Below are 12,927 nucleotides of genomic sequence, written 5' to 3'. Positions count from 1 at the left end.
TCGCACTTTACGATCCAGACAGACCACCAGCCTCTTCGATGGTTAATGGCCATGCAAGGGGAGAACCCTACACTTTTGCATTGGGCCATATCCCTACAGGGGGGCGTGACCTGAGCTCATGGAGTAAGGATGTGTCTAGCAGGAGCTCCAGCCGTGATCCTGCATTTAATCCTTTAACCCTGTGATGGACGGCAAATCCAGCGACACTAAACATACCTACAGTTGCTAGGACCGATTCCCCAGCTCCGCCACGCAAAGACGGTGGAAATCGGAGCAGTCCGCCCAAGTAATCAGCTGGCAAACAGAGTGCCCGATGCGTGGCAAGATGGTGGACACTGCCGCAACTCCACTCTGAGGGGGAGGAGCAGAGGCCAGCGAGAAGGCAAGCCGAGCCGGCTGCGCTGGGAAGTGTGGCTGGCTGCCCGTGTACAGAATCAGGCGGACTGCACACACTAACTATACCGCCTTCAATATCGACAACAATCTCATCAAGGTGATGCCAGTGGTCAAAACAGTAGGCTTCTATCTTGATGCCACTCTCTCGCTTAAGAAACAAGTCAACTCACTCGCATCCTCCACAGCTTATTCCTGTAAGCTTATCTGAGCTTGCAGACCATTCCTCTCTACCTTGAGTTGCATCACCTTGGCCAATGCCCTTGTAATGTCGAGATTAGACTACTGAAATGCTCTCTACTCAGGTGCCAACAAAAATATCATCGATAAAATACAAAGAATGCAAAACAACTCCCTAAGAGCAGCCCTGAATATCCCTAGGAGAGAACACATCTCTGATGCCAGAAGAGAGGTTCATTGGCTAAACATATCTGACAGGATACTTCTAAAAACAGCCTCCATTACCTCCAAATGCTTAAACCACTTTGCCCCACCCTACCTTGCTGAAAGGATAAATAGAAGATCGTCCACACGCCCAACGAGAACAGCCAATGCCCATACCTTGGAAACGCCTAGATTTAAACGTGTTACTGCTGGAGGATCTAGCTTCCCAGTTATTGCAGTACAAACCTGGAATGCACTACCGTATGACCTCAGAAAGGAACAACCATATCCTAAATTTAGACTCAATGTAATTAAATGGCTACGAACGTATGACTGTTAGTTTACCTTCTCTGTACCTTGCACTCCTGTCTCTGCTGCATGTCTCTTAACTTGCTTCCTTCTGTATGCCATTGTAACCATCCTGGCAGCCTATTTTCAAACTGTCTTGTATATTTTATGCTTCTTTGTACACATTATCTAACCAAGTTTAAGTTGTCTTGACCTCTACTGCGCCCGGCTACCTAATGGGTTTGGCGCGCAATACCAAATAAATAAACAAACAAACAAACACACGTCTGGGAGCGGACAACACGGAACGAGGTCCTGCTGCCTGGCTGAGGAGACGGACACTGCTCAACTACCTGGGAACCTCAGGAAGTGCCAAGGCAAAGAAGGACCCTGCAATGAGTCTGACGAGGATGGCGAGAAACCTTGGAGGCGAGATCCTGTAGCACTAACTGCGGCCTGACAACAAATAATTGAAACAAGTGGCTGAGACGTGCCTGCAAGAAGATACAGACACGAGAAAGGTACGGAGCAGGAAGCTGCGGCAGGGAACGGGGGTACCTCCAGTGTAATTGAAGCCCTAATGACGCAGCGCGAAGTTGAGAAGCAGGAGCAGGCACTGTGAGAGACTGGGAAGCAGGGACACACTGACCTGAGCGGCTGAGAAACAGAGAGCGAGAGAGGCGAACACAGTGCGCGGCCGCCGAAACGTTGGAACAAGAGGTGAATTTCCTGCTGCATTAGACTGAGGGTCAGAAGGAGCTGCACCACGGGACTGCAAGAGAAACAAGGGGACTGGGGAGTGAACACACTTGCTGTCCCAACCAAGGGCATTGAGCTGTATTACATACTGGGGTGAGAGACACTGCTGGATGTAAAGACAACCCCCCAGAAACCCCACGGCCCTGACAAGCAACTGAGCTGCGCGCCAGACCCAGCAGAAACATCCTGCAGGGCACCAGCAACGCGGTGTGCAAGGCACCCGGGCAATTTACACAGGAGGCGCAGAATAGAGCTGGAGACATTGTGTGACGGCAGAGCAGAGGTAAGCCTATACACCCGACAACACCTGCTGCCCCCTAAGGTAACTAGATGGCGGCGTGGACGTGCAGCAGGCCCCGGGGTGAAGAGGCACTGGGATATGGAACAGGTGGAAGTGAATGGGTTACAGAAGGCCCTATAAATGCAATAGAACACCAGAGGGCACAAAGAGGAGGAAACTCCAACCCAGAGCGGGAAGTATCACGTAATATAATCAGCCTGGAGGACAGTAACCATTGTACAAGGCGCAAGAGGCTGCTTTCCACCTGATACTGCACCAGTGAAGTAGTTTAAAGCGCTCTATGCCCACTCATAGCTACACGCCGGTCTTGTAGGCCCTGCAGGCAGAGTTGACACATAATAAGTAGTAACTGGGGAGCATTACTGAATTAAGGCAGGCACTCTACCTGCTTGAGGTTGGGACAGAGCGAAGCGCTGATGAGTAGGAGTGAGCAGGCCCTCCCAGTACAGCTGGACCTGGTGCCGAGTCATCATAGAAGGAAGGATTGTCATCCTGGCATAAAGGAAGGCAAGCACTAAGGACTGCGTACCTATCGCCCACACTAATAGAAGGAGTTTGAGAGGCCCATCGTAATTGAGCACCCCCGAGCCCTGCACAGAGGTCATGAAGGTGGCCTCGGGCAGGCAGAGGCCCAGGCATGGCTAAGACACACACAGAAGAGTTCCCACGCAGCGCCAAAGCGGACAAAGCACTAGGCTACACTCAGCAACTCACCCTGAGGAAACAAGGAGGGGCATGTCCCCATCTAAAGGGAAAAACAAGACCACAATCATGGACTCCTTCATTGCAGCCGAATCACGTGAACCTACACAGAGCAACAATCTAACACATGCTGAGCAGAAGGCTCCAGAAGAAAGCAGCAAAGATAAACAGGTGTTGGAAGCCATAGCCGCGTTGTGCTCCATCATAGACACCAAACTTGGGGAGGCCAAAACAGATATGCAGCTAATGGGGCAGGACGTAAGTAACCTAGCAGAGCGAGTAACGGCCACAGAGACTGGGCAACAAGAAACAGCGGAAATACTGAAAGATCTGCAAACCAGAGTACAAGAGCTGGAGAAGAGAAACGCAGTACTAGAGGCGAGGTCGGAAGACGCTAAAGGGCAGGCCAGATGCAACAACGTGCACTTGCTAGGAATACCTGAAGGAATGGAAGGCTCCAACCCCATGAGTTTCGTACAAACCCTATTACAACAAGAGATAGGCGCTGGTCGGCTCTCACAGGGATTCGTGGTGGAAAGGGCCCGCAGAACCTTACAAAAAGACCACCGGCAGCATCAAATCCTCGCCCGATTATAGCAAAAATTCTGAATTTCCAAGATAGAGAAATTATACTACGTTACTCGAGAGAAGGAGGAGAGATAAAAAGAGGCAATGCCAAAATTGCTATATATCCTATACTATACGCCCACAGTACAAAGAGCAAGAAACTCCTTTGTCCCGTTCAAAGCCAGGCTACGCCAATTGAACCTTAAATATATGTTGATGTACCCATCTAGGCTCAAAGTGATATACAATGGCCGGCCTATTTTCCTGGAGACGTCGGCAGCGGCTAACATGTGGCTAGAACACAACAACCTGGCAGAAGGGGAGGAAGCCATAACATGAACTACGCTCTTGAAAGGAAGATCAGTGAGACTGGGAATTGCAACAAGTTGATGGAACGGTTTGTGTGGATTGATTTGGGAATTTTGAACGTCCATCACGGCTAAGTTATGGAATTTACGCTGGGCGGCAGTCCTGCTGGGCCACTTGGCCTGAGCTAACAGGTACATCACGCGAAAGGATTGATGTTGGCCTGTTGCTGACACAACGCAACACGTGCATGACGACCCGGACGGGTCAAGATGGTGCGGGGGTGTCTGAGCGCTGCTGGAAAGGAGTAACAGCTGGGCGCAGTCGTTTAGTTTGGTTTGGTGTTTGGAAAGTTAAATGTTCATCAAATGACTCGACAAAGTGGGATTACGGGTTCAATAGGGGATGGAAAACAAAGAGGAATGAAGCAGAAGAAGTTGGAATGAGGGATTGGCTGTCTGCATGCAGGGGGAGAGGCGAAGAGGGGGTTAAAACTGTGCAGGAATGGCAGCTAACATAAAGGTGTTAACATGGAACGTAAGGGGGATGGGTACCTATATGCGCAGAAACCAAATTAAATCTTTCCTAAAGAGGAAGAGAGTGTCAATTGCACTGCTGCAGGAAACCCATCTCACGGTGGACACGATGACCAAAGTGAAGGAACACTGGGGGGGGATAGGGATGTGGAGCTGCATACTCTAAATTTGCATGTGGCGTCTCAACGTGGATAAGTGACACCGTGCCCTTCCGTCTGCTGAAGATGGAGGGAGACGCAGACAGAAGGTACCTAATACTCAGGGGCAGCATTGAGCAGATAGAAGTTTGTATAGTCAACTCCTACTTCCCTAACCATGGTATCCCCGTTTACATGAACAAGTTATGCACTACAATAGCCCCATACCGAGATTGTTTCTTCCTCTGGGGGGGGGGATTTCAATTGCGTGCAGGATCTGGACCTAGACAGATCTAGCCCACCGATGCATAGGGTAGTGGCGGCACCGATGGCACTAAACGAAGCGTTGGGGACCCTAGATTTGGCAGAGGTATGGAGGGAGCTACACCCAACGAGCAAAGAATTTTCCTATTTCTCTTCACCACATGCCTTGTACACTAGAATCGACTACCTGTTAATAGATAGAACTCATCTATCGCAAGTAGAATCAGCACAATACTTGGGCAGGTCAATTTCGGACCAGTCACCATTACTCATGGAATGGAAGGCGCAAGGTCCCAGGCCCCCAATACCATGGTGGCGCATGCCAGTGGATGCACTAACGGACCACACTTTTAGATAGGGGCTGCAAAACAAAATAGCAAAATATATAAGAAACAATGTGGAGAGTGTGAAAGATTAGAGCAAAGTGTGGGAGGCACTAAAAGTGGTGGTGAGAGGGGAAGTTATCGCCAGTGCAGGGGGTATCAGAAAGACACCGAGGAGAGATCTGGAGATATGGGAGGAAAAGTTTAGGCAAATGGAGGCTAGCAACCAGAGGACCAGAGAGGAGGAATTAGAACTAACTGCAGCTAGAGACAGTTGCCAAGAAGCCTGTGGAAGACTATTGAAATTTGATTACATTGCGAAAGTTACCAGGGCACACTGGGAAGGAGATAAGCCAAGCAGGCTGCTGTCGTGGATATGTAAAAGGGAAAACCCGAGGCACCTGACCACGGAAATTAAAGATGACACCGGCCTGGTGCACAGATCACAGCTGTCCATCAATGACACTTTCAAAAAATGTTATTCCTGATTATATGGTCACGACACTCTAGCGCCCCAAGATGACATACAGAGGTACACTGGAAGAAATAGGTTTGCCCACACTAGATAAAACGCAATGCGAGACACTAGAGAGGGACATTTCGGCAGAGGATATAATCGAGGCAATCAAATTGTTAGCTACCAGTAAGACCCCAGGGAGCGACGGGCTCCCCCCAGAGTTCGATAAGACATACGGCTCGGATTTAATGAGGCGTATGAAAAAGGGGTGCTACCAGAGAGCATGAGGGAAACACTTGTGATCCCGATACCCAAGCCGGGAAAATCCACAGATGAGTGTGACTTGTATCGACCATTAACAATGCTAAACTATGACGTCAAAATATTGGCAACCATATTGGCTAAGCAACTGTCCAAGGTCATTGGAGATATAGGGCCTCATTACGATTTTGGCGGTAGCCATGCCGCTATTGGCCGCATGGCTGCCACCAAAATCTGGTCCGGGTTCCCAGAATGGGAATTACCGGGCCATTCCGAGTACGGAGGGCCAGGTAATTCCTCCCTCCAGGAACCCGGGCCTGGACCTTCCCCATTCCCAGCCCCCATAGGGCTGAAATGGGAATGGGGGAGGGAGCAAACAACGAGCCGATTACTTACTGGGTCCCACAAGGGGAGCTTGTAATGAGGCGGAACGGGTTTAACGGGTCCGCCTCCTTTAGCGGGTCCCGTTTACCCGTTCCGGCTCACTTTTAATGAGGTCCATAGTGCACAGTGATCAAAATGGGTTCATACCAGGCCTGAACACAGCCGTAAACCTGCGACGACTGCAGCATGTTATGGTGCACACAGCAGACTCCCAGGAACAATGTGCTATAGTCTCACTAGATGCTATAAAGGCGTTTGACTCAATATACTTGGAGTGGTTAGTTGCAGTGTTGAAAGAGTTTGGGTTTGGTGAACACTTCATTAGATGGATAAGAATACTATACGTGGCTCCAGTAGCAAGGGTGAAATCTGGGAGGGTAGTGTCATCAATCTGGGACATTCAAAGGGGCACCAGGCAAGGTTGGCCACTGTCACTGATGTTATATGTACTGGGACTTGAACCAATAGCAATACACCTCATAAAGCAATTCTTTGATGTGGAAATCAAAGTGGGAGGAGTGAACCATGGGATTTCCCTATATGCAGACGACGTACTATTGTACCTGAAAGACCCACATCTTAATGTACCAGTAATACTGGAGGTGCTGGACAACTATGCAAGGATATCAGGGATCAGTTTTAGCAGGCAAAAGTCTTGCATATTTCCACTGGCCGACCTGAAGGGGAAAAAGGAGCTGGACCTCCCGAATGTTGGGCTCGGTTAGCAGCTGGTATTGTTCAAATATTTAGGAGTGAATGCATGGCACACACCTGAGCTGATGCACGAGAATAATACTGCAATAGTGGTGAAAGGCCTAAGGAAATCCATGAAGTTTTGGTCTAAATTACCGTTATCAATGATGGGTAGAAATGCTATTGTTAAAAGGATTGTCCTACCAGGATTTATATACTACTTCCACAACGTACATTGCTACATCAAGGCCTCATTCTTTCGCCTATTAGAAAAACTGTTGCGGGAGGGGTCACACTGGGCACAAACTGTCCCCTGCCACACTGACTCTGCCATACAAAGAGGGAGGGGTACAACTACCAGATCTGGAGAAATATTACCTGGCAGTGCAACTTAGTTTTGTGACTCGATGGCTCTTGGTCGAGGTCACGTCAGAAACAGAGCTCATAAAACAACTAGTAGCACTGGCACGCCTAAAAGAAATACTGTGGATACCATTAGGATGATTGGGCAATGTTCCTATGATTGTATCACTGGGGAGATGGGTATGGAACAGGGCCCAGAAACTACTGCTACTCAGACATCCTTACTCACCTGAGACCCCAATTGCAGCAGACTTCTGCAAAGTTAAGGCAGACTTAACAGTGGTAAAGTATTGGGAAAGGTGGGGTATTTATACCTAGGGCGATGTATAGGAGGAGGGTACTTTCAGGGAGCTTGGATCCCTGCGGGAGAAAGAGGAGTTACCCAATGGACAGTTCCTATGGTACCAGAGAGCTAGATGGGTGGCTAAGGAGAACTGGGAGATATGGGCAGAGGAAACGACGGCAGATCCTCTATTGACCCTAATGCACAATCTCGGTGAGGGTGGGAATCTAGTGTCCAGAATCTACAGCCAACTGATGGATAGACCTAACCCCAAAAGTGAAATACTAAAGAAGAAGTGGGAAACAGATCTAGGAATAGATATAACTGAAAAGGAGTGGGAGAGGGTACTGATGTACCCAGGGAAGTGTCCAGAAACACCTGATTCAGGCTGATCCTGTTAAACGTCTTATACCGCACCTACATGACGCCAAGCAGAATAGCCAAATTTAGCAGTAATACACGTCTACTATGCCCTTGCTGTGGCGCGGAAGAAGCAAGGATGGTACACATGTTGTGGGGATTCCCGCGAGAGCAGCAATTCTGGGATAGAATAGAACAGGCATGTAGAAAGACTGGGATAGTGCGATACGACTGGACATAAAAAGAATGCCTGCGTGGTGCGTAGCCCAGAATAAGCAAATTTAGACATGTGGTTACATTTATGGACGTGGTGTGCATACTGGCCAAAAGCGCCATTGCAATGGCATGGAAAACAAAGGAGGGCCCACAATATGTAAGATGGCACAAGGAATTTGAATACTGGGCAGAAGCAGAAACCAAAATATGGGGCGAAACAGTGTCCACGGTGGGAGAGGATGTGGGTAACACATATGAGGCCTGGAAAATGCTGACTTGGGACATGTTTCACCCATCCGATGATAAACCCCCTTGAATGTGCACGTAAGACATTATTGAATAGCCATGATTTATGCTCTGAAGACAAGGTTGCCCTGGAAGGCAATCCCCGGACCAAAACAGCCCTTGGTGTACGCTATGCCCCCACAACCATGCAAGCAAAGTGACGCTGGTCACACTATGTAGCTCTAAATGTGAAGACGGTTTGTTGTTGTTAATGTGTTATTAGTTGTTGACATTCAGTTACTGTATACCTATGCAGTCAAAAAATGGCGATGTGAGATGTAATGTACAAACGCACATATAAATGCCAATAAAAACATTTTAAAATGAAAATGGGCCATATCCCTACAGGGATTAGATATGGACATCCAGCACAAACCAGGCTCCCAGCATGGAAATGCAGATGACCTCAGCCGGTACTTTCGGCTTGATGATGAACCAGACTCTCAGTAGGGTGGTGGTTCACATTTTGAGGCTGGGGGGAATCTGAGGAATTCAACCATCTGCATGGTGGGTATGTGCTTGCCTGGGCTTTTTTGAAATTTTAAATGAAATTGAATGAGGATGGTTCAACCGCCGGAAAATGTGTGGGGCTAATCCACACACATTTTCCTAGGCTCGCCGTATGAAATACACATAGACCTGTTACTCTGGGTGGACACAGCCTACAGACGCCACCCCTGTCATATTTAGTTGGAATATGACTGCCAAGAGTACATCAAGGCATCTCGGGAGGGGGAAGGCAAAACCTTCCTCTTGCCATGGCCAGCCGAATTAACAAAGAATGGCTCCATGGATCCATCCTTTCCTTTCTTAGTTGCTGGTGGCAGCCTCGCATACTAATCAGAGTTTATTTAAACAGGCCCATGGGAAGCCTGGTTGCAGGACTAACAAAGGACAGGAAAACCCCAATAACCTTTGATATGCACTGTGTCAACCTGAAGCCATCTCCTACCTCTCAGTATCAAGCGCAGTGACCTGTCATGTTTGGGACTATGTATTTACAGTAATCACTCCCACAGGGGGATGGGATCCCATTCAGAAGGTACGAGTATGCCGCTTTAATCAGGAACCACAGAGAGCTCAATTAACCAGAGAGACCCTTTGATTCACAACAGATAGGAAGATGGGTGGGATTTAGGATTAAATGTTTTCACCCCTTTACCTTTTCTTTTGCAAAACAGTCTGGTTATGACCTCAGGCATATAGGTGATTGTTGGTCGGGAACCAGAATTGGTACATTAAGGTAGGCTTAGCCTACACCAATCACTGTGGCCTATTTGGCTTTTAAAGGGGGCTCAGCCCCTCTTTTGGGCAGATCATCTGAAGACTTTGCAGGGAGTAACAAGAAGAACTCATTTGGATCCAGGCTGAAGGTATAGTCTGCCTTACAGCTTCCGCCAGTGAAGGAAGACCTTGATATCCAGAGAGGGAAGCAAGTTCCCTGCCCTAAACATCTCCCAGAAGCTCCAGAACCAGTACCCAGCCAGCACACAGCGTGCCCTACTAGGTTCCTTAAGCAAACTTTCTAAGTGGGAAGTGCCAGAGAGTCTCTGAACCAAACGAAGGACAAGGCTGTTCCATGCAACAATCCCCTCAGCTTTGGGCCGTCCGCCTTAAAGGATGAGATAAGCCCAGTGAAGACGCTAGGAGGAGTGCATCGAAAAGCATCAACCAGTGCCTGCCTTAAAGGACATTTTCAAGCCCCTCGAGCTGCAACCGACTGCACCGCTGACTGTTGTCACACCGCAGTCACTAACATCGTCCGAGGCGCCTCAACTAGTGCTTCAGACCCGCCAACCAGCACTGAGACGAATCCTGACCCCGAGCTGCCGTGTAAGCCAGCCTGCAGCCGTCCATCCAGCCTCGCCCGCCGAACTGCCTGCCCCCTGTTACCCACAGCTGTCTCCCATCTTGAACTCGGTTGCAGGAGCTGCAAAGCGCCCTGAAACAGACTAGACCCTGTCAAGCACGAAGAACTTCTACAAGCACAAGGTACATTGTGGTTCTGTCCCTGTGGTCCTTCTCCGAAGCACCCAAGTACATTTTACGACCCATTGCTCCCTTTGTGTTGAAACCAAGTATCCTTCAATTATTGTGATTAATTACTTTACCAACTACCCTCCTGTCAGTATCCGGAGTGCATCCCTTTTCTTTTCTTGAAACTGTCTGTCCTCTGCATTCCTTTGCAGGGTGGGTTGTATTTTGTAGTGTGCTAGAACTGTCTGTTGTGATAATAATAAAGAAGATATCACGACCATGGGATATAAGCTTGCTGTTCCGTCCACATTACCAAAAAAGGAGGTTTATAATTTGCTTGTGTTTCCAATCTGTTAGGATCCCTTCTGGTGTTCTAGACGTGTGGGGCTGATTGATGGTTTAGAAACCGATATTCATACCTGGGCCACTGGTGCCCCAGAAGTTGATTTGTCACACTCACGTTCATTCACCTTTGCTCTGTTTTCTCTCTCTGTCCCTTTAAGATGCGGGTTCAACGACCCATTCTTGAAATAGCTTCTGGATTTTTTATCTTCTTTACATAATTAATTTTCCACACTTGTGGTATAGCTTTTAGATTTATGAACTTATTCACAGGCTTTGCCTTGCTTACGGATGCAGCGCACACTTTCAGGCAACCCGGTAACCCTCTCCACTTCCCTGGGTTTACCAGGTGCCGCAAGTGACTCTCACGCCTCTCCGCCTCTGTTTTTTTCAGGATGTGGTGTAAGGAATTCATGGTGGCAACAATAAAGACAGACACAAGTGATCACAGTTCAAGGGTGTTTATTAAACTGTATGCAAGGGTGAGACGGCGTTCATTTCCTCCTTTCCCCCCTTTCCCTGTCCCATATGTTAATCTTTCTTTCCAACAACGGTTCTCCTAACCCCATCGCGTTCTTCCCTTTTTCTTTTCATGAATCCCACCCCCTTTCCCTCCCCTTCCTCAAAACCCAGTGCTGTCCAAACGCCCCCTGCCGCCTACTCTCCCCCCCCAAACCTTGCATTGCTCAGCTCCTTCCCTTTTTTTCAATTCTTTCCCCTACCGTGGCCAACCCCCGTTTGTTACCATCCCCCAGGCTCCCGTTAGCCAGCACCTTCCCCATCTTCATCCCCTTCCCAGCTCCTAACGGTTCTCCCCTATTCTTCCCAATCCCTGCTCCTCTTAGTGCCAATTCCCACTGCGTTCCAATGTCCCCATCCTCTACATTCCCAATTCTTTTCTTACGCTGATCCCTTCCGTTCCCCAATTCCTTCCTATCCCCAGCGCTTTCCGTCCCTCTTTCCCAGGTTCCATTCCCTAATCCCTCCCTACCCCCAATCGTAGATTCCCCATTACTTGCCAGAGCCCCGTTTTCCCCTAACTCCCTTAGTTCATATCCCCTTGTTTCAGATTCCCTGTTTTCTCTCAATCTCCTTCTGATACACTCCCAAAGGCCCCCCGACACCTGAGTGTTGGGTTTGGAAGGTCTTCGAAGCCCTCTTGCCCTCCCCTTTACACAGGCTCTCCCCTGTGTCTAATACTCCTGGGTGCCGTTCTTTCTAAGCTGATGGCTGCCAGTCTCCTTGCAGTATCTGCCAGTGCTTTCTGTAGGGATGCACCATGTAACACCTGCTGGGCAAATCTGAACGAAAAAATATATATTACACTGTTCCAGCCAAGCAAAGGGGGAGGATGGGCAGACGTCTCAATCAAGGAGCAGGACCCAAAGAGGCTGCCACTAAGAGCTGGCTGCCCTTATATGGGGATTCCTTGGCCGTGGCTCGGACCAGCGTCACTCCCCTGATGACGCTACCACTCCCCCCAAGGCCCCTTCTCCTGGGCACAGGAGCCTGGTATAGCGCCAACACCCCTTATCAGGGGCCCGTCCCCACATACTCCACAGTCATTCACCCCATCTTGTCAACATTCCATTCTCTGCCTCGCCTCTTCACCTTGCGATTCCCCCCAACCCCTGATACACAAATAAGAGGCTTGACCAGTTGGCTGAGTGGAAGTTGAAATTGCCACATCAAACTTTATTAAACATACATAAAGTCATAACTGGCGGAAACCACTAGAAGACTTTTTAATGTGTCTTGATTAATAGCAAATAAATGTATATTGCAAAGCTGGAAAAGTCCCTCTGCACCACAGGTGGAACATTTCCTCCTGGAACTGACATTCGTTAAAGAATGTGAGGAACAGTATGTAATGACATTGACCAAAACAAGTCGCCGCAAGGACATTTGGGCCCCACTCAGGATGTACCTATGTGATATGATATCAGATAATGAAACCTCTCCTACATCATAAGTATGCGAAGTCCGAATATGTAAAGTTATTGAAAATGCATTTTGTATTGTGTTTTAATGGAACGTGCTGTATGTGGCTGTCATGACCATCAATAAATAAAGTGTTAAAAAAACTTACATAAAGTCAGGAGTTATCTTACAGATGTTCCGTTTCTCCGCCACACCTCAGGATTCTGCGCTGAACGTGGCATGCTAAACCCCTCTTATGGTCCTTAAGGACCCTGTTGGGGGCCCCGTCCCATGGCGCTGCAGGTGAGTGCTAGCCCTCCAGAGACCGTAGTCCTCCCCTGGGCCCAGATGGCATTTGTTCTTAACATTTTTTAATTCCACCTACTGATCGCACTCTCCTTCCCCCGACCCACTCCCTCTAATAAT

The sequence above is a fragment of the Ambystoma mexicanum genome, chromosome 11, assembly GCF_040938575.1.
Source record: "Ambystoma mexicanum isolate Mex_15411 chromosome 11, UKY_AmexF1_1, whole genome shotgun sequence".
NCBI classification, from domain to species: Eukaryota; Metazoa; Chordata; class Amphibia; order Caudata; family Ambystomatidae; genus Ambystoma; species Ambystoma mexicanum.
The sequence above is the reverse complement of the archived record's forward strand: the minus strand, read 5'-3'. Positions refer to the sequence as shown.